At 46.3% G+C, this 21,804-nt stretch overlaps 1 protein-coding gene across 4 annotated transcripts in view; it reads left to right on the top strand.

The window, feature by feature from the left end:
* ASTN2 (astrotactin 2) overlaps positions 1–21,804 on the top strand; it is an 876,392-nt gene that overhangs the window by 494,907 nt on the left and 359,681 nt on the right. The gene's annotated exons all lie outside the window — the stretch shown is intronic.

Raw genomic sequence — 21,804 nt, forward strand, 5'->3', positions numbered from 1 at the left:
CCAGAGCCTATACTTTTAAAAAATATGTATGTATTTTATTAGCTAAATGTCAAAGGCATACAAAAGAAGAAGATGGGCTGGTCATCCTCCTGTGAGAAGCTCACCTCATGGCTCAGAGCCCACCTGTCAATCAAGTGACACCATCTGGCTCCTCACAGCCCATATTCAAATCCTAGATTCTCCGCTCACATGCTGGGTGACACTGTGCATGTCCCTTCGCTTCACTATGTCCATTTCCTATCTGTAAGATGGGACTAAGTCACAGGGTTGCTACTTCTTGGACTCGTGGTGATATAGCAGGGCAGAAGGGCCACACTCACTGTTTGACACATAGGAAACAGCATCACGGGATTAAGATTGGCCCTTCCCCACTCTAGTGGAAGCTACAAAAGGGCCACAGCAACTGAATGCCAGGGAACAATAGGTATTCAGTGAATGTCTGCCAGTAAAGAAAGGAAAGCAAAATACCTTGGGTGTCAGCCCAAAAGCTGCACCACATGTGGCTCATTGTCTTTCAAGGGAGAAAATTCCTGCCTAAGTGAATAGTTAGAAGTATTCAAAACCTTTTCAAAATATAAACAGTTTTTAAGAGGAATTGTATATTAATGCAAATGTCAAGGTACCTATGGCTACTGTTAGCAAAATAAACTCAACAGTGAATACATTAGGTACATCAACGCCAGGCATTTGGGGTCTAAAGAATTTTGCTTTGATGACTTTGAGCTCAAAGAATTGTTTCTCCATGGATCTATGGATCGGAAGTGCTTTGTTTATATGGCTAAAAAACAAAGTTCAGCGGAGTAATTTTGAAGATCTAATTGGCTTTATTTAATGATTCATGAGTAGGGAAGTATCCTGTCTAGCAGATACAAAGGAGTTCAAAAGAGCTACAGAAGAAGGGAAGGTTTGTAAAGGCTGAGAGAGTATGGGGCAAGGAAGTCACAAATGGGAAGAAAAGAAAAAGATTATATTCAGCAAAGCAACCTTTGCCTTGGTGACAAAGGAGTCTGTCAGGCAGATTATTTCACTGGTGCTCATCAGAAAATTCCAGACTTGCCATTAAGATCGCATTCCTGGGGGAGATGAAAACTGAAGTCAGGATAGGTATTAGTTTTGCTTTGGTGACATGGGCTCAGCCCGGGTGACTCCATCTGGGGCCTGTTGTCTCTTTTTTGAACAGTGTGAAGGCTAGCAGAAAACTGGGTGGTACCTGTGCACACCTTGAGGCCACTGGCACCAAATGGAATTTTAAACTCACTAATGAGATGAATGATAAATTGTCTTTCTGTCAGTTGCCGCCTCAGGCAGAGCTGGGTCCCTATCAGAATTCCATCACTTACCAGCCCGAGACACAGGTTACTTCCTTTGTTGGAGATGTTGTTTTCTTGTCTGTAAAAGGGGGACGGCCACCCCGAGACTCATTTTGAGAGTTAATGAGTTAATATTGCAAGTGTCCTTCCCTTCGCAGAGCTTTAATCTGTTTACTCCTGTTGCCTCATGTTTTCCTTGTCAACCCTGCTTTTCACTATAGAGCCACCTTTATCAGGCAAGAAAACAAGCCCAGAGAGGTCAAGTGACCTACTCAGAATCACACAGCTTTTGCAAGCGACTTAATTGGAAGTTCTGCATGCCGACAAACCATTTTATAGCTAAATTCTTGGGTACCATTGATTTAAAGGTGGGGAGGCACGGGCGGTGAATGAAACCCTTTGTGGTTCTGTGCACAGAATTGAGATGCAAGGGAAAGTGGGTTCTCTTGATTATATCATACAGAAACTGGAAGATTTCCTTTAACTACCATGTTGAGCTGTTGAGAGCAATTTGGAATGTTTATGTGAGTCTCAGGCAGCCAGCCGATCATCTGGGTGGCAGGTGCAGTTAGAAACATGGAATAAGTAGGGAGTTTATTTCTAAAGGGCCTGATGAGTCCCCAAAATGAACTTGTCAGTCAACGCAAGAAATGTAACTGTGAAGGAACAGGAAATTAATGATTGTCCCCCTTGGCATAGACAGGCACTCCAATACCAGGGGTATGATTTGCTAGCTGTCAGCACATTTCTCTCTCCCCCAGCCTTGGTGGTAGTTATTTCTGTCAATAGAAACTGAGTTCAATACCGCAGAAATGTTGATCGATAAACTCGCAGCACTTGGCTGAAATGGGCTTTAGCATCACCTGGAAAAAGAGGAGGAAAGAACTGGATTCCTTTTCTTCTCTCTCTCTCCCTCCCTTTCCCTTCCTCTCGTCTTCCTTTCTTCTCTTTCTTCTGCACATGTTTATTGCAGCAGCCATGCGTCAGGCCCCGTGCCCATCACAAGTAGGATACACACGCACACAAGTAGGAAGAATGGTTTCATGAACAAAACAGTGTATGCACGTGGCCTGTGATATGCCTGCATAGAGAGGGATCCAGGATCCAGGAAAGTGGACAGGGCAGGTAGGTAAACAGCAGTTCAGCCTGAATGGTAGGGTGGATGGAGGGCTTCCGGCTTCATGGAGGAGGTGGCGAGTGAGCTGGGCTCTGGAATGGGCATAGGAGTCCCCCAGAGGGTCATTCGAGAGGAAAGTCAGAGCCACATACTCAGATATACAGTGGTGAGAAAGGGCATGTCCCTGCTCCTTCTTGCATTCTTTTTATTTTTCGTTTTGCTGCTTCCTTTTCCCCAAGAATAATCTTCTGATAAATTTTTAATACTGTCACTTTAGGGGGAAGAGAGATAAAAATATGAATGCTGTGTTATTCATATAGTATAATAAAACATAAGATAATAGTTCATATCAAGTGATACTAACATTGAATATGTACACTGTGCCAATAAAACCATCAGAATATCTGTGAGGACAATAAGTAGTGGCCGTCTCTAGATACACTGTTGTACCTAGAAGCCTACACATAGTAGCCACGTAGTGAATATATTTATTTTAGAACCAGTGCCAGATACTTTGCATATGTTACCCCTGATCTCATGATACATTCATCACAGATGAATAAGATGATATATACTGTAACCTACACTGAGTGGCCAGAGTTATCCTTTTAAACTGTAAATCAGATTAGCGTACCCTGCTCAAAACCCTCCAGTGCCTTTGCATTATACATGTGATAAAACCCAGAGTCCTTACCATCACCTCCAGGGTGCTCTGTGATATGGGCCCTGCTGCTCTTTGCAGGGCCAACCCCACCCCTGCCTCTGGACCTTTGCACTTGCTGTTCTCTCCGCTGGCAGCATGCTTTCCCCAGACTGCTTCTCTCCAGCTTCCTGCTCTTGCTATAGGTCACCTCCTCGGGCCTCGGGTGGTCCTTTCCTGACCCGCCGTCTGCAAAACAGCATAGCCTCTCTCCATAAGGAATCTCTCTCTCAGTCCCTGCCTTCTTTTCCTTCACTTAGCCCTCTGGCTTTACACTGTGTATTTATAGTGTATTTAGCGCTCTCTCCCCTGATACATAGCGGGCTCTCAATAATCACTCATTGAATTTGTCATTAAACTTATTTTTATATATTTCCACATTCCATCCATTCAGCGGCCCTATGAAATAGGCTTAATGTCCCCATATTCAGTAAAGGGACTTAGAACGTAATTAACAATAACAACAGCAGCAGCAGTTTCCGGAGACCTTGCTCTAAGCCAGGTGCTGTGTTAATCACTCCGCATTAATTATCCCCTTTTATTGTCTTAATACCCCTACAAAGCTTCCCTGATCACCTTACTAAACTAGCACAGGACCCCTCAGTCCACCTCAGCACTGCCTAGCCCCGTTCTGCCTCAGTAACTGGTAACACTGAGGCTCCGTAACTCTTTATCCCTCACTCATTTGTTTCATGTTTGTGTCCCCCTACCAGAATATAAACGCTGTGAGGGAAGGGACTTTTTTTTTTTTAAATATACCATTTCCTTTTCGATACCGAGAGCAGCGTGCGACGTGCATTACATGCTCAATAAGTATCTACTGGAATTTCTGAAATGCCCGGTTATTTCCCACACCGGAAAAGGAGCCCAGTTTGGAGACGAGGTCAGTCCTTCTTCGCTGCGTGTGCACGGACTGCACTTGAGTACTTCACAGACCGAGTAACTGGCCCGTGAGCACGGTCTCCACCCACTCCTCCCCTGCACTCCTCCTCCTTTTCCAAGCCCCCAGCAGGCCACACAGTGGCCTTGTCTGGAACAAGACGTGCACGGCAAGTCTGTGGGCGGATAATTGCATCTTCCCGGCGCTGTGGGTCTCTCTGACAGCGTGTCTGTGGCCAGGATCAGGCTCTTTGCTACCTGGGGTTGTCTGCCCAGATCCTTAAAAGCTGGAGATGAGGGGATTAGTGTAGAAGTGAGGAGTGCACAGCTCCCCCATCCCCGCTGGACAGCACCACAGCCTACCCACCCTTCTGACATAAGGAAAGAACCGATTTCCCTTATTTTCCTGCACAAGTCTAAACCAGAAGTACTTTACAGTAGTAGGTACTTGATAGGCATTTGTGAAATGAATGGGTGGATGGATGGATGGATGGATGGATGAATGAATGAATGAATGTGCTTTCATATGAGTAAGTGAACTGCCCTATCGCAAATAGGGCAACTGAGGTTCAGAAAAGGGAAGCCACTAACATTTCTCACCTTAGCAGCAAGTGGGCGACTTGAGCCTTCTTCTCTCAGATTCCAGGTTTACTGGCTTTCTCCCGAACCCCATGGCCTCCCAGGCAGCACAGGCCCCCAGGCTCAGCCCTGGATTTGTAAAGACAGACAGCTTCCAGGTAAAGCCTGCCTCCTTGTCCGCCTGGCTGTGAGAGTGGATTTACCAAGTGACTCAATGAACATTGGCCTCAAAGTACATTCTCTGCCTTTTCTCCTTTCCTGCCACTTGCTCATGCTCTTCCAGGTGGAGACGGGACCTTGATGGAGGCCTTCTGTGGGTCTCTGTCATGGGAGGCACAAGTCGGGTACCTCTGCTGGTCAGGACTGCCTGAAACCGTATCCTTTTCCAACTACCCTTCAAAAATCGTGACTCTTCATCTTGATCTTCTGTTGGTAAAACTCGGGACACACTGAACTGAATGTAGATGCTCTGAATTGAAATGTCCCTTTACCACTTGTAGACACAATGCTGTTGATGTCATTCCCGTCTTCAGAAACTTCCAGTGGTTGGCCACAGCTTGCTTACGACAGCAGTCAGCAACCAAAGTAGACGTCCCACATGGGGATACCTTGAAGAACTTCTAAAACGTACACAGGCATGAATAGTTTATAAGCAATTGATTTCCAACCTTAATGATCCTCAAGCTGTATGCCATTCTGCTTAAGATTCAGATTCCAGAGGTCAACCTCTGATTGGCCTAATTCTCAGGTTACTTGCTCATTTATAGGCCAGAGGATTGCAAGACACTCTGATTGATGCATCTACGAGACCATATCCAGGGTATATGTGTCTGTGGGGAGAGTGGTGTAAATTTAGATAAAGCTAACAGGGGTGCTGTTACTGGAAGGGAATGTAGATATGGCATAAACACATCTAAGGGCTGTCGACCCCATGGTCTTTCCTGCATTTTCACAAATCCAACCCAGTGAAATTCCACCTCCTTCTTGATTTTTTGTTCCACTTATATGCACATTGTATATATGTAATGTTTTCTTGTGTTTTTTTTAAACTATTATTCATTTTCCATACAGTTAGCTGTTCCTGGAAATCCTGACTTTTAAATTTTCAGATAATATTACATGAATGAAACCACAGTGTTCACAATCATTGTCACTGTGAAATATTTAGATCATTCCAATTTTTTTTAATGTTTATTTTTGAGAGAGAGAGAGAGAGAGAGAGAGAGAGAGAGAGACAGAGTGCGAGCAGAGAGAGAGGGAGACACAGAATCTGAAGCAGGCTCCAGGCTCTGAGCTGTCAGCACAGAGCCCAACACGAGGCTTAAACTCACGGACTGTGAGATCATGACCTGAGCCAAAGTCAGAGGCTTAACTGACTGAGCCACCCAGGTACCTCTAGATCATTCCAAATTTAACCATGTTGTTGATGATATCGTTAAGAACGTGTTTGTGGATACATCTTTACCTGCATTGCTAATGTCTCCTTTAAAAAGTACTACTTTGATCACTAGGTCAGACTGTATGAACACTTCAGGAGTTTTGATATATTTTGCCAAATTGCTCTTCATAAATTTTGGCAATTTACACCAGCACAAGTTGAATAAATGTTTCACTCTACCCTCATCAGCACTGAGAGTTATCACTAAACAAAAACACTTGTTAACTTGGCTGGTAAGTAGTTGGAAACTAGTACCTTTTTACCAAATAAATGCAAATTAAGATACAGGAAAGCTTCTGGAGAATAGTTGACATTTAGATTTTCATTCTCAAACATAAGGACCTATTTTCAGTCTGTAATCTTCTCCTCCTTCTTCCTTTTCCTCCTCTTCCTCTTCTCCTTTCCTCCCAGCATCATCGCTGACTTTTTTTTTTTTGGTAAACAAGATACTTATTTTTGAATAAGCATATACATGTGCACAGCTTGAAATACCAAATACCCAAGAGTGGAAGTCTTTCTCGATCTGCAGACCCAGCTCTCACCCACTCCCTTAACCCCACGTTGGAAGTATCATCCACTCTTTCTGAACTCCTGCAGACCTGTTTCCCATTTCTTTTCTGCTCTTTAAGACTGGGGGCTTGGTTGATGACAGAGGCCATGGCTTGTTATCATCTGCATTTCTGCTTCTAACACAGGGACAGGCATAGCAGGTGCTCAGTAAGTAACTTTGCAATGGATGGATGCATGGAATGATGGGTGGAGGGCTGGATGGATGGATAGACGATGGATGGGTAATTATTTTGTTGATGCTAAAGAAATTAAGAATCATCCTTTCAGGCTTTGGACACTTAACAGTCTTATAATTATGAATGATCACTGGGAAATTACCTGGTGAATTTTCACCACTTAAAAACCCCATTCATTTAACTATGCTACAGATAATCCTGATGCTTCAAAGTCACAATAGTTTTTGTTCAACAAATTAATTAATGTTTAATTACCTTAATTCACTATCCACTACAACATTTTTGGCAAGTAACTGACAGACTGGACACAGCCTTTTCCTGCCTGCAACTTCCATTCTATAGATTAAAGTATTTTTTTAGTAGGCAGCTAGAAGTGCTGGGATTCCAACTCCAAATCCTCTCGCTGGGATCCTGAATGCTTTCTGATATTCCAGACTGTTCTCTATAAATATACATATTTTTTAACGTTTATTTATTTTTGAGAGAGAGACAGAGTGCAAGCAGGGGAGGGACAGAGAGAAACACAGAATCTGAAGCAGGTTCCAGGCTCTGAGCTGTCAGCACAGGGCCTGACATGGGGCTCCAACTCACAAACGATGAGATCATGACCTGGGCCAAAGTCAGACATTCAACTGCCTGAACTACCCAGGTGCCCCCCAAACTGTTCTCTTTAAACATTTCTTTCTTTCCTTTGTTCTAACACCACTTGGGGGTTTTATCTCCTTCCTACATCTGTGTTATAGAATAGATTTCCCTGCATTAAAGAACAGAATTTCATTCTCCAGTATTTCTATCCCTTCACTGGCACTTGGGCCCCTCCACTCCCCATACACACTTCCCGGGACGCATACATTTCATCCTGTAACTATGCTCAAAACCTCTCAAACTGTCTCTCCTCCATGGTCCCATCACTGCGGACCATGGACACTGCTCAGAACATCAGGGGTCCGATTTTAAGCAAACCATCTTCCTCTCAGGGACTCAGTTTGTCCATCTGTAAAATGCAAACAAGACCAGGGACAACCGTGGCAGCCCAATAAAGTAATGCATCGCTTTAAAAATGCCTCCCCCACTGTTCTAGCTCTGGTTCGGTTTGGCCGGGAAGCATTTTGGGGTTACAAAGTGCCGTCCAGTTCCAGGAGTCCCTGTTACCCTACATTTCCCTCAGGGCTTCTGTCTACTCCCTTCCTGCAACGTTGCTGAAGTTCTCCGTGAAACTTGCCTGCCTCATGGAAGCTGGCCATGTCCAGAAGGTGGGAGAGCACAGGGCTGTGGCCACCTACAGGGTCAGGAGGTAATCAAGGCACGAAGGATAGTACAAGGAAGGCACCTCAAAGGATACATACATGTCAAGAGAGCATTTCTAGGCTGGTGACAACTCTTTTAACAGTGAAATCTGGGGCACACCATGACCTTTTTAGTGGCTTGAGTTTCCAAGAGCTCTTTTTATTTTAATGATTAACGGCTGTATTGAGGTATAATTGATTTCCTGAAAAAAACTGCACATATTTAAAGTATATAGTCACCACCATCAAGGTGCTAAATGTATCCGTCACTTCCCAAAGCTTCCTCCTGCCCCTTCATTTTTGGGGGCGTTGTTTTCGTTAGTCTCTTGCTTTGTTTGCAGTAAGAACACTTAACACGAGATTTACCAGCTTAACCAAATTTTAAATTGCACACCACTGTTTTGTCAGCCGCAGGCCCTGTGTCGTATGGCAGTCTCCAGAACTCATTTACACAACTGAAGCTGTGTACCCACTGAACAACGAACAGTTCCCCATTCCAAGCGGCTGAGTGGGCAGAGAGTGTCATGTTGATCTGTGTTTTTTATCTTTTCATCTCCCTAAAACTCTGGCCCTGTAATTCCCACGAGAGCCTTCCGCTCTTGAAAGCTCAAATTCTTTTAAAGACCAATTTGCCAGGAAATCAGGCTAGCGTATTCGTTCTTTGAGGAATTCCTCAGTGAGTTCTCATATTGTCTGTTTACGCATCTATCCATTCATTAAACTGTTCAACAAACATGCACCACCTCCCCGTTAAATGTCATTGTACTAGGCTCTGCAGGTGCACAAACTTCTGCCTTTAGAAACACACGGTGTGGTGGGAAAATAAGATCGGCCACCTCTCCTTCCTTCCTCCTCTCTCCTGAAGCCCTCCTTTCTTCGCTTCTGTGCTCAGACATCCACCATACCCTTTTCCAGGCCAGGCCCCAACGTGTCCGTTGGCTTGCTCACAGAGGAGGTGGGCCATATACACTTAGACTTCATGAAATGAGTTCTAATTGATGGTGGGATGGCATGGAAATTAAAAATGCCTCCAGCTTTGAAGTCCGGTGGAGCTAGGTTTGAAATTGATTAGGCCTGTGACCTGAAGCAAATCTCTGCCCCTCCCTTCGCGCTCAGCTTTGCATCTGTATAGTGGGGTTGTGCATGTCTCCTGCTGGGATGCTGTGAGTATCATAGCAGAAGACCGTGCAGGTGGAGGACTTGTGATGCAGCTGCCACTCTATTATTAGTAACAAGAAAGCATACTCAGCATTCAGTGAGGCCACAGAGAACATGACTAATTTGGCTTGGCTGAAGGAAGGAAAGAATAAGTCTTCAAAGACAATGGGGATTTGTCAGCAGGGTGAAACTAACATGCCCTAGCTTTGGAGAAGCTTGTGAGACTGGAAACAAAGTTGCTGTCTATCCCAGTCCTCCTGCTTTTCAGAAACGTGTCCGCTGTCTCAACAATGCTCCGCACACCTATGCTCTAGGACTTGCTCCAGGTCCTGGCCAGTCCCCTGCGACGGAGGCACGTACTGGCTCCCCCTCGCCTGTGCTGGCGCTGGGACCCTGCTGCAGGCACGTGGCAGAGGCAGCCTGGCTGGGACGGGAGCCATAAAAAGAGGCCACTGGCAAGGTGGGGATGCGGAGGGCAGGAGAGAAGCCCTCAGGGCCCACTCATAGCCTGGCTGCAGGGTGGCAGCTGTCTGGACACGAGGCCAGAGTCACTGCCGTCACCACGCACTCCCTACGTTCACCACCACGCAGGCATCTCCTGCAGGCTAGTGGCTGGAACTGCCAGGAACAGAAGAGGAGGAGATGGAAAGTGCAAGGCAAGGAAAGGGGAATGAGGGCTGCCTTTGGGGGGAGGCAGTGCTTCCCTGATCACCAAGGCCCTGTTCCTAAAGCTTTCTGGTTCCCAATTATGACATTGGGTAGAATTCCTGTAAGCAGTCTTCTACAAGTGGCATTCAGTGCCACACTCCGGGGAAAGCACGGACTTTATGACATGGTTGGATTCCTACTGAGGCTCCACTTTGAAGGAACCATGGTATTGATCGTGTATGACTTTCCCACTCCGAGACTCAGTTTTCTCATCTATAAAATGGGGTAACAAGATCTGCTCATGAGCTACCTTTACTCCCGCTCACTTCTCAGTTTAATAACGGGCTCTCTGCCTATTTCTCCAATACTCCTCCGTCCCCTCTAGCACATTTTAGTTACTCTGTTTGTGTTATCCTCTGATGCCTGTCATGCCTTTCTCCCCATCCTTTCCTCTTCCTTCCCTTCTCCTCCTCCTCCTCCTCATTGTCTTCCTTTAAGATGTCTTCCTTTAAGAGCCAGTGTATTGCTATCTCCTCCAGGAAGCCTTCCCTAACCAGGCCAGGGAGAAATCATTGCTTCCTCTTGGGGACCTCATGTATTTTTATGCATCTATGCTATAATCGTTGCCTCATCTTCATATCGTAAATCCTGTTGTCCCTGGCCCCAGCCTCCGCACTTCTTGAGGGTGGGGCTTTGTCTGGGCGCCTCTGGGTGCTGAGTATCTAGCAGATGGCCTGCTCCCCAGAAGGTGTTAAGGAATGCAGAAATGCATCGCGGCTGTGGGACATGGGGCAGCTCTAAGTGTGGGTGGCTGCAATAAATTAGTCTCACCCCAGGAGGAGCAGATGGGCAACAGAGAAGGACTAGCATTTGCATCTTTGCACAGGTGCACCGTCTCGTTGATTTCACAAGGTCCCCCGCCACCCTGGGGGAAGCACAGCAGTGATGCATTAATAGATGAGCAGTCTGAAGCTCAGAGAGGGGGTCACTCCTGCAAAGATACACCCTTGAGAGCTTTGTGAAATTTTTGTGTGAAGCCAAAGTCTGTTCTCCCTTCACCCGCCACACATGCTCAGCAGGAAGGAAGATAGTGTGATCACAGCTGCGTTTTAATGTCCCTCCTCCTCTTCTCTAGACCCAAGCTTCCTGGTTCTACTCATGTACCAGCAGATATTCAGGGAGAAAGTTTCTCTATCAAAGTGTTGGTCTAGGCAGAGGCTCTCATCCTGGGGTCCATGCTGGAGGTCCATGAAATAACATGGCAAGATAATACATTTTTATTTCTGCCAACCGCTCATTGGAAGTTAGCCTTTTCTTCTGTCATAGACATGGGTGAGCTCACAGCACCTGTGACTCTGTCAGTGATAGAAATCGCGTGCAGTTTTAGGTCATCTTTCATTTGTTGCAAATGTCTTAAAATATAGTTTATGCTGGGGCGCCTGGGTGGCTCAGTTGGTTAAGCGGCCAACTTAGGCTCAGGTCATGATCTCACGGTCCGTGAGTTCGAGTCCCACGTTGGGCTCTGTGCTGACAGCTCAGAGCCTGGAGCCTGCTTCGGATTCTGTGTCTCCCTCCCTCTCTGACCCTCCCCCGTTCATGCTCTGTCTCTCTCTGTCTCAAAAATAAATAAACATTAAAAAAATTTTTTTTTTTAAAAATATAGTTTATGCTGATCACCACTCCAATTTATGGTCATTATTACATCTGTTACTAGATCTTTTTATTTAATGTGTCAACAAAGAAGGGGCGCCTGGGTGGCTCAGTTGGTTGAGCGACCGACTTCGGCTCAGGTCATGATCTCACAGTTTGTGAGTTCAAGCCCTGTGTCAGGCTCTGTGCTGACAGCTCTCAGAGCCTGGAGCCTGCTTCAGATTCTGTGTCTTCCTCTCTCTCTGACCCTCCCCCATTCATGCTCTGTCTCTCTCTGTCTCAGAAATAAACATTTAAAAAAAATTTATAATGTGTCAACAAAGAAGCATATATAGATTATTATATTGCAGCTGGCTTTTAAAAAATCTGTTTTGATAAATGGTTTCTTTTGTAATGTTTTTTTTGCATTTGCTTTAATGCATTTGAAGACATTAATCTAAGAAGTGGCCCATATGCTTGTGCAGATTGGCAAAGGGGTCCTGGGCACCGAATTAAGAACCCCTGTTCTCCGGTTTGAGGAACGTTCAGGATTGACTTTTAAAAGCATGCTATTGCTAGTAACAACACAACAATAAAAATGAGTGCATGGGTGGAGTAGTTTGCAGAAGTTTGAATTCACTCATTCATTCACTCATCTTTCTGATAAAAATCTGGAAGCCTGCATAGCATTCTAGGCACTGGACTGCAGTGAGCTTGCCCAAGCTCTGCCTTCATGGAGCTTTTGTTATCTTGTGATGACCCTGGTAGGTAGAGTTAGGTGCTGTGGTCTCTGACCTGTGCTTGAGGAAAGGAGGCTCAGAGAAGCTGAATGAATTGTTAACGTTTCTTCGCTGATAAATGGCTGGGCTGGTTTGAGCCCGTGGCTTCTTCATAGTAACACATGGTAACGCTTTCTGATTTCCCTGCTAATGGTACAAGCCCCTTGATTTCCTTAGGTGCAAAACAACGGCAATGAGCAATAGAATGGAGACAACGGGCACTGTCTCTTCTCACTATTTCACTCTTATCTTTTTGGGAAGCCACATCATGTTATTAGAAATCTGAGCTGGAAGGACCCTACGAGATCACACAGTCGTCATAGAAATGTGGCACCTGAGGGGCTCAGGGAGGATAGAAAGTCACGGGGGGACACAAGCAGAGCGAGGCAAAGCTGAACCCAGATCCCATGCCTGGAACCGCCAGCTCATGCTCTTTATGTTAGAGGACACAACCCCATTTGCTCTCTAATGGTGAGCTCTGCTGCCTCCAGGCAGCCCCCACTGCCCTCCCAGGGCACGAGTGTCTTCCGCCCTCTCTGGGCAACAGGCACTCTCCCAGCTGGGCGTTCTGAGCAGTTGCTTCTGAGAACGCAGTGCCCTCCCACCCCTGGGCCCGTCTTAATGAGCTTCTCTCTGAGATGAGAGCTGCTAGAAGCTCTCAATGACTTCATGTGGGTATTTCATAAATAAATAATCCTCAAGCCTCAGCATTTGTCACTGAACCTTTTTAATAATGGTTCCTTTTTAATATGATGATGGGACTCACAGGGGCAGGAGACAGGGGGGTGGGGTGAGGAGAAGAATTCCTATGACCGAGCAGTTAGAAGGAGGTGATGGCTTTTTGCCAAGGAATGATGGTCTCAAAGATCAGATGGTCATTGTGCGTGGAGGGGTGGGGGGGGGGGGTCACACATTAGGAGTGTCCTCGTGTGACAGAACGCCTCAGGCTGGTTTGGCTTCAGGGCCTGATACTCTGGGGAAATCCACTTCCCCCACTTCTCTGGGGAAACACCCAACTCCCATCCTCAGCTCCCTAGAGTAGATTGGCCACCCCTGCCATATGCTCTCACAGTACCCCGTATTTTTTAAGCATCTATCATCGTTTGTAATTATAGACGTAGACATACGACATCCAGACACAGACATAGGCCCAGATTTGGTTGTAGGCATAGATAGGACTTGCTGGGTGACTGGGTAACTAAACAGTACGTTCCAAGAGAACAAAGCCTGTCCTGTGTGCTCTTTTCTTCCTACAGAACCTGCAGCTCCCCCCACCCCCAGCAGTGAGTACTGGCTAAATATTTGTGAAATGAACAAATGCATTTCCAAAACACAACAGCCCCCTGTTGAGGTCCCTGTTTGAGCCTGGCGGGCTTTGACATCTTTTATCTCATCGAGTCCTGACCACACAACCCTGTGAGCTGAATGTTACTGTCCCCATTTCACAGATGGGCAGTGGACACTCACGATCGTTTTCTCTTTGTCCCCAAGACCACAGAGCTGATGGGCCCCCTTTGTCCCTCCCCTTCCTCCACCTCCTGTGCTTATTCATTGAACAGCTGAGGCACAGCCAGCACACTGAGGGACGTGAGGAAGGATCTCCGCGTGCAGGAAGCTCGTGAGCTACTCAAAGGCACAGACACACGCAGGAAGCTTTGAGACCACTCTGCACAGCAATACATATTCTTGACCTAAATTACTGCGAACCGTAATTGCTAGAGGAAGGGGAGTGATGAGCATCAGCTGTAACACCAGCTCCAGAATCTCCAGCTGGGAAGGGATCTTAAGGAGGAAAACAGGACACTGCTCTCTGCCTCAGAGTCAGACCCACCAGGGCAGAGCCCCGGCTCTGCCACTCTGACTTACTGTGTGACACAGGACAAGCCCCCAGCTCTGCCAGTGCCAGGTTGTGCATGTGAGTGTGTGCGTTCCTCTTAGTCGACAGAAGGGGCGTACGAATAGCACCACCTCACAGGGCTATGGCAAGAAGTGATGAGATGGACCATGTGAAGTCAAAGCTCTTGTGTCTTGAGTTCTCAATAGATATTAGCCATGGTTGTTGTTCCCACCACCATGAGATTGTGCAGATCTCCCTGGAGGCTTGACGGTCCCCCACCACCAGCCCAGAACATGGCCATCCCTCCTCAGTCTGCGTTCCTACATCGGCCCGCGGCAGGACCTTGTAAGACCTTGTTCCTTCCCATTGCTCAATAACTCCGATTTTACAAAAGCCCAAATCTGCCTCCTTGTGGCCTGTGTCAGCTCACCTCTGCCTGGAACCCTTTTATAACTAATCTTTATAAAGCACTTGCCGTATGCCAGCCACTGCCCTGAGGCTGTTCCTACATTGTCTTTGGCTGGTCTCAGAACAGCCTTCATCCTCAAAATGGTGCCTCACTTTCTTCTTCTGCAAAATGGGGATGATCATATCATTTACATCATTGTTTTGTTTTGTTTTTTTTAATGTTTATTTATTTTTGAGACAGAGAGACAGAGCATGAACGGGGGAGGAGCAGAGAGAGAGAGGGAGACACAGAATCCAAAGCAGGCTCCAGGCTCTGAGCTGTCAGCACAGAGCCCGACGCGGGGCTCGAACTCACGGACCGCGAGATCGTGACCTGAGCCGAAGTCGGAGGCTCAACCGACTGAGCCACCCAGGCGCCCCTGTTTTTTTGTTTTTTTAATGAGGATTAAGTAGGTCGACACAATCATTGCCTGGTACACTTTAGGGCATATTATGAATGCCCAGTAAACATTAACTATTATTGTTGTTTTTGCCATAATGATTTTTATCAAATACCAACCTATGTTACTAGTCTAAGTAAAAGTAGGCTCTGCCTGAAACCCTTCGGTGGCCACCTCATAGGTCCCAGGGCGAAGTCCAGAATTGCCAGGGCCTGGCACACAGAACCTTGCCTAGCCTGCCTCCTGGCCCATCATTTGCCACACCCTACTTCCTCCCAGCCCTCCTGCTTCATTGCATCGATTAAAGTTTCCTTGCCTCTAGGCCTTAACTTATTCTGTTCCATCTGCCTGGAATACTTTTATCTTCTTCCTTTGCCTAATTCCTGCTCATCCTCTATGTTTCAGGTTCAGTACTGCCTCCTCTAAAAAGCCTTGTCTGACCCACACTTCCAGGGTCTGGCTGAAGGGGGCCTCTTTATGAACCTGTGGCCCCAGTTATATTGTTAGGTTAACTTTTGTGGTGTGTTTTTCTACCTCCTTAGCATATGCTATGTCACACCTATTGCCATGTGCTCCAGGAACCAGTGCAGGGCCCAGGACAGATTCGGCATCCATGAAAAACTTGAATGAGTAAACGGACAATATGTGGTTCTCGGTCTTTGCCTTCTCCTGCATTGGGCTCCTTACACTCTCAAGTGCAACTTTGAGGGTACCAATTACCACCAGCCTTTGGGCACTTTCTGTGTGGGGAACATTTTGCATATATTGTCTGGTTTATTGCTAATGCCAAGTCTGCCACCTACGTGCTCATATGCCCATTTTTCAGATGAGAAAGTAGAGACTCAGAGTGTAAGGGACTTGCCCAACATCTATCTCATAGTGAGTGAAGCCAGGAGTCAAAGCTTCTGCAGATCCACCCATCTACACTGCTGCTCATGCTTCTGGAGCTGAGAAGCCTGTCTTAGGTTCCTCCCTCTATGGATGCTCAGGAACAAGTCTGCCTGTTGATATTAGAGAATGATCAGTCTGCCCCCTGGGGTCTTGTCACTGTCTGGGCCCTGAGTCATCCATTCACACCTCTCTGTGAGTGACACAGACGTCTCCAGGTGTTTATTAACAGCAGGCCACGTCAGCATCTGTTCCCAGCTGCCTTGCCTGATGCTCACCCTGTGTGGGGCTCCGCTGACTCAGCCGAATGGAGCCCAGGTGATGCATTTGCACTTGAGCAATCAGTGCAGGGATGGCAACCTCACTCATCCTGGGGGAGAGGGGGTGTCTGGTTGACTCAGTTTTTTTGATGTTTTATTTAACGCTGAGAGAGAGAGACAGAGTATGAGCAGGGGAAGGCCAAAGAGAGAAGAAGACACAGGATCTGAAGCAAGCTCCAGATGCCGATGCTTGGACTCACGAGCCATGAGATCATGACCTGAGCCGAAATTGGATGCTCAACCGATTGAGCCCCCCGGGCTCCCCTGGTTGACTCAGTTTTGAAACCAGCAGTATCAAGAAGAATTGGGATGTGTAAGCTGGAGAGTAGCTTGGAAACAACTTGGACAGTGTCCAGACCTGGCAGGCGCAGGAACAGAGGCATGGAGAGGCCAAAGGAGAGCCGTAGTAATGATCAGCTCAGCACCTGACCCACAGTGGGTGCCCAGATATTTCTTAATGAATGGATTACGAATCAGTTTGCACTGGGCTTCTGTGCATATCATGTCATTGTGTTCTTACAACGATCTTATGTGGTTGGAAGCTAGAAACATACTGCTTCCACTTTACAGATGAGAATACTGAGGCACAGATGAAACTTCATGTAGGAGAAAGAATGTGTGTTCCGGAGTTGGGCATACCTGGCTTCAAATCCTAACTCCAACCCTGACTTGAGTGTTTTCCCATTAAAAAAAAAAATCAAAAAGGATATAGCAATCCAGCCTGCCATGTTTTTTTTGTGCATATAGTTTTAGTGAAGCATATGATGCTAATTCATTGCATTTTCAATATGGCCATTGCATATTTTCTGTGGTTGCTTGTGCATTACAAAAGCAGCTTTGAGTAGTTAGATCAGAGACTGTAAGGCTTACAAAGCCAAAGGTATTTACTATGGATTCCTATAAAGAAAAGCTTGCTGACCCCTGTTCTGCCTGGGATGTTAGGTACTTAATGAAAGTTGGTCTTTTCTCCTCTCCAATGAGGGAGAAGTGGTTTCATCATGGTTCTTTTTCTGAGACTTTATAGGCCTTGTAAATACCATCGTGTAACATGCAGAGTCTGGAGCTGGAAGGGCTGATGTGATGTTAGGAGCACTGGAGAAAGAGCCAAGGAGTAGAGGGTTCTAGTCCTGGCTCTGTCCTACTGTGTAAGCCTGAGGGCTTTCCTGTGAGCTATGAATAGTGGGTTGAGTCATGCCCCCCCCCAAATTCATGTCCACCTGGATCCTCAGAACATGACCTCATTTGGAAATAAGGTCTTTGCCAATATAATTGAGATAAGGACATAATGGATTTGGGTAGGTGCTGATTCCAATGGAGGGTGTCACTGTAAGAAGAGGAAAAGACACTGATGCAGGAAGAGGGCCATGTGAGGGTGGAAGCAGAGGTTAGACTGATGTGGCTATAAGCCAAGAGATGCCAACGGTTGCCAGGAGCCATGGGGAGCTCTGAAGAGACCAGGAAGGATTCTCCCCTAGGGTCTACAGAGGAAGCATAGCTCTGCTGACACCTTGAGTTTGAACTCCCAACCTCCAGAAGTCAGAGAGAGTAAGTTGCTGCTGTTTTCAGTCATCTGGTCTATGGTACTGGTTATGCACCTCTAGGAAATGAGTACACACGTTGCCCTGTCTTATTCCAAGACGGATAGAGGCTACTGTGGCAGGTACACAGGCCAGGAGGCAGTGCTGGGAAATATGCAGAGGTTGTATACGTTCTACCCTTCTGGTTCTTCCTCCTCAAAGACACAGAGATTGGACACAGGTTTCTATGGGCTTTCCTGTTGTGAGAGCTCTGACTTATCCCGAGGGCCCAGAGCAAGTTGGCCCAGCACAACTATGGCATGGGAGGAAGCTCAGGACCTGACATCAGGCACACTTGGGTGCATACCCCGGCCTCTCCACCTCATGGACAAGGGCTAGTGACGAGACCCTCCAAGACCTAGTCTCTCCAGCTGCGTGGTAGGAGTAAAAATGTGTGTCATAGGACAACGGTGAAAGTCAAAGGAGAGGGCACAGTGAAGGAACCTAGCATGGCCCTCCATGCACAGCAGGTGTTCAGGAAGTTACAGATGATGAAGATGTTAGTGCTGGTGGCAATTTCTGCCAAAGCTGTGACTCACCCAGATCTCTCTGTCACCCCGGCCCACCTCCACCTGCAGCGCTAGTCCCTTGATCCTTTGCGCTCGGCTACTGGGGCAGCTTTAAGCTCCCACAGACCCCAAATCCCGGACTCAGCAGCTGGGATGAGGGATTAAGTCTGGAGTTAAGAAAATGTCAGAGTCTGCCTCGAGCTACTTCTCTCACTTGTGCAGGATGATTCTTCATTTCTGTAGCCTGACACAATCACTGCTAGACTCAGTAACAGCCCCAGTGTCAGGTCTTTGTGTTTTAAATAATGTTCTCCTCATGTAACTGATGTTTATGCAGAATCAATCCTTTCAAAAGCTAACAGCCTCCTTATTTGTACAGCCTGAGCTGTCTCCAGGTTCCACTGCAAGGTGACATTTTTTGCTTGTTTTTCTCTTTTCTCCTTTGTTTTTCTTTGTCATTCTCTGACTGCTCTCTGGGTCCCTGTGTGTGTTCTCTTCCATTTACACAGGGTCTTTTTCTTCTTCCATTCTCTTTCTGAGCCTGTCTCCTTCCAGGTCCCAGTGCCCATCTCCTGCACCCCTCCCTATCCCTTCCCCTCCCCACCCCCTGCTCCATACACAATGTCCCTGTTTTGTTTGCCTTAATGTTTTCTCCTTTAAAATCTTGGTGTTTCTTATTCCAGTTTCTCCCTAATCAAGCTTTTCATTTCTGTCTCTCTTTTCACGTACTTTCTCTGCCTTCATCTTCCTCTTTTTTAGTCTCTCTATATGACACTCCTCTGGGTGTCTCTGTCTCTCTGTCAGTCCTTCCTTCCTTCCTTCCTTCCTTCCTTCCTCCCTCCCTCCCTCCCTCCCTCTCTCCTGCCTCTCTTTCCTTCCTTCCACCCATCCATCCATCCATCCATCCATCCATCCAGTTCTTTCTTTCCAGCAATGTTCTACATGTGTATCTCTTTATGTGGTCTCACACTTTCTCAGCCTGCCTCTCCCTCTGTCTTTATCCCCTCTTTTTACTTCTCACTTCTTCTTCCCCTAAGGTTATTCATATTTTAATAGCCTTAATGTCTTCGCAGGATCCTCAGCTCTTTCCATGATTCCCAAATGGCAAGTCTATCAAGAGCCTCAGTTCAGGAGCGGTTCATTCTCTTCCCCCATTCACCTGCCATCTGACCTCATTCTGTGTAAAGTTGGGAAGCGAGGGATAGTCTGGCAGCTCTCCTGCCATCTTCTCTGTTGTCCCTATACTAAAGACTTGATCATGAAAGACTTGGGAGGGGATCCGAGACTTGGGGATGGACAGGGGAGTGTCCTGTTGGAGAGACCCTTGGTGAAACCAATGATAGGTGGAATCTGCATCCAAGCCTTCCAATGTTTTCTTTGTCTTATCTGAAAAACATTTGCTTATCACAGGTTTTTTTGCCAGGCCTTGTGCTGAGGGCCAGAGAGGGATGAGTTACTCTTGAGCCATTTGCTCAAAAAGCTTAAGGTCTCTCTGGGAAACCATAGAGCCAATGATTAAGATCAATGAGATAATAGATTTAAACAATGTACTCAGAGGGAAAAGAAATTAATTCTGGTTGGGCGAAATAGAGAGGGTTTCCCAAAGGAGGTCATAGCAAGCTCTATGGAGGGAAGGCCTCTGTCATGTGTCACTTATGCATCCGCAGTACCTAGAATAGTGCCTGCTATGTAGTAAGCACTCAGTAAGCACATGCAATACATGAATGGATGGATGGGTGGATGGATTTGAAGTGTTTTGGAGGATTCTTAGGATTTTGTCAAGGAGAAAAGTTAGAGATGAGCATCCTAGACCCAAGAGCATGATTAAAGATTCAGAGAGGTGAAGGTGCATACTATACTCAGATCCCTTCTTCAGGGCTGATCTGCCCATCCCCCGGACCGTGGCTCATGACCCACACAGCTGTGTTCCTCACTGGTCATTGCCCTCTGCCTTGTGCAAGGATACCAGATGACAGCCTTTGGCCAGTGACTGGCCAACAGGGTGTTGCAGAGGGCTGGTCCCTTGCCTCTAATCAGGAAATCCTTAAAGGACCACCCAGCTCCAGAGCTCCCCTAAGGACAAGGTGAGGCTTTAGATCTACATACATTAACCACATGGCAGGTCAGCCTCTCCCTTGTCCAGTCCTGTCTTGCTTACTTTTCTAAGAGTATGTCAGAGGGATCTTTGGTAAAGCTGCTGTATGCAACTGTTTCAGAGTCTGTTTTCAGAGAACCTAACCTAAGATTATGTGTTTAGGGAATGAGACCTGTGGCTCACCAATAGAGAATATGAGGACAGGGTAAATGGAGCTGGACAGGTAGGCAGAACCAAATTATGAAGGACCTTGAATGCCAAGGAAACTAATTTAGATTTTCTTCTGTAAGTAATGGAGAACTATTATTAATCAATGAGGTTTCTAATTTAGAGCTGGAATTTATCAAGTTCTCTGGCAGTCAGTACGGAAGATGGCACAAAAAGGGATCATAGCGGAGACAGAAAATAAGCTAGGACACCAAAGCCTAGAACTCCAGGCCTATGGAGGAAAACAGTGGTAGAAGGATGAAGGATGGTCCACGGGCATCTCCCTTCCTTCACATTTCTGGATTCCTTGAGCCTTACATCATGGGATAATGCGTACTTCTTCACACTGTCCATGGTGTCCCTTTAGTATCTCATGCACCTGTGGGCATCACAGATACTCCAGTGCTAGGATATCCTTATTTGGGGCTCTTTTGCCAGAAAATAGCATCCAGAAACTTCTGTCTGTGTATATCCTCTAATAAAATTTTGGCAGATCCACAAATTATGGTACCTAGTCCAGTGTTTTCCCTTGGGAACCTCATTTGGGAGGAATGATGCATTTGCCTAGAATCCCGTGACCTTTCCAACAGCTGTCCTATGGTGCCACTTTTATGCGGTAGCATGAAGAGCACAGTTCTGGGGTTCTAGAGTCAAACAGTCCTGTGTTTGTGCCTTGGCCCTGGTATTTACTGGCTGGTAATTTGGGGTAAGTCCGATACCTTGTATAATTTCAATTTATATCAAAAGTAGGAATATTAGGAAGACACCCGTTTTGCAGAGTTGCTATGGGGAGGTCTGGAACCTGTAGAAACATATGTAATGTAAGTTAAGAGTTGTATAGTGGGAGGAGCTTGATCTTTGGACTCAGCTGGAACTTGGCACAAACTTCAATTCTGCCACGTTACAAGCTGGGTGGACTTCAGCAGGACATTCAACTTTCTGAGCCCTAGTCCGCTTATTCGTAAGATGGAAATCTCATGCCTGCCTTCCCAAATTATGGGGATTGATGGAATAAAGAATGCAGCGTCCCAAATATATTCCCCTTGATCGCAAGTAGACAAACATTGTGTCATATGATGGCATACCTGTTAATTTTTTTTTTCTTATTAGTTTTTTCTCAAATATGGATTGGTATCATTTTCTTGGTTACAAATATCGTGAATGACGATCTTAAATGTGATGAATGCATATTTAATTTTTTTAATCTAATGATACACGTGTCTCTGGGGTTTAACCATCCCCTTTGTCTCCAAG

Source organism: Prionailurus viverrinus, chromosome D4, assembly GCF_022837055.1.
Source record: "Prionailurus viverrinus isolate Anna chromosome D4, UM_Priviv_1.0, whole genome shotgun sequence".
NCBI lineage: Eukaryota > Metazoa > Chordata > Mammalia > Carnivora > Felidae > Prionailurus > Prionailurus viverrinus.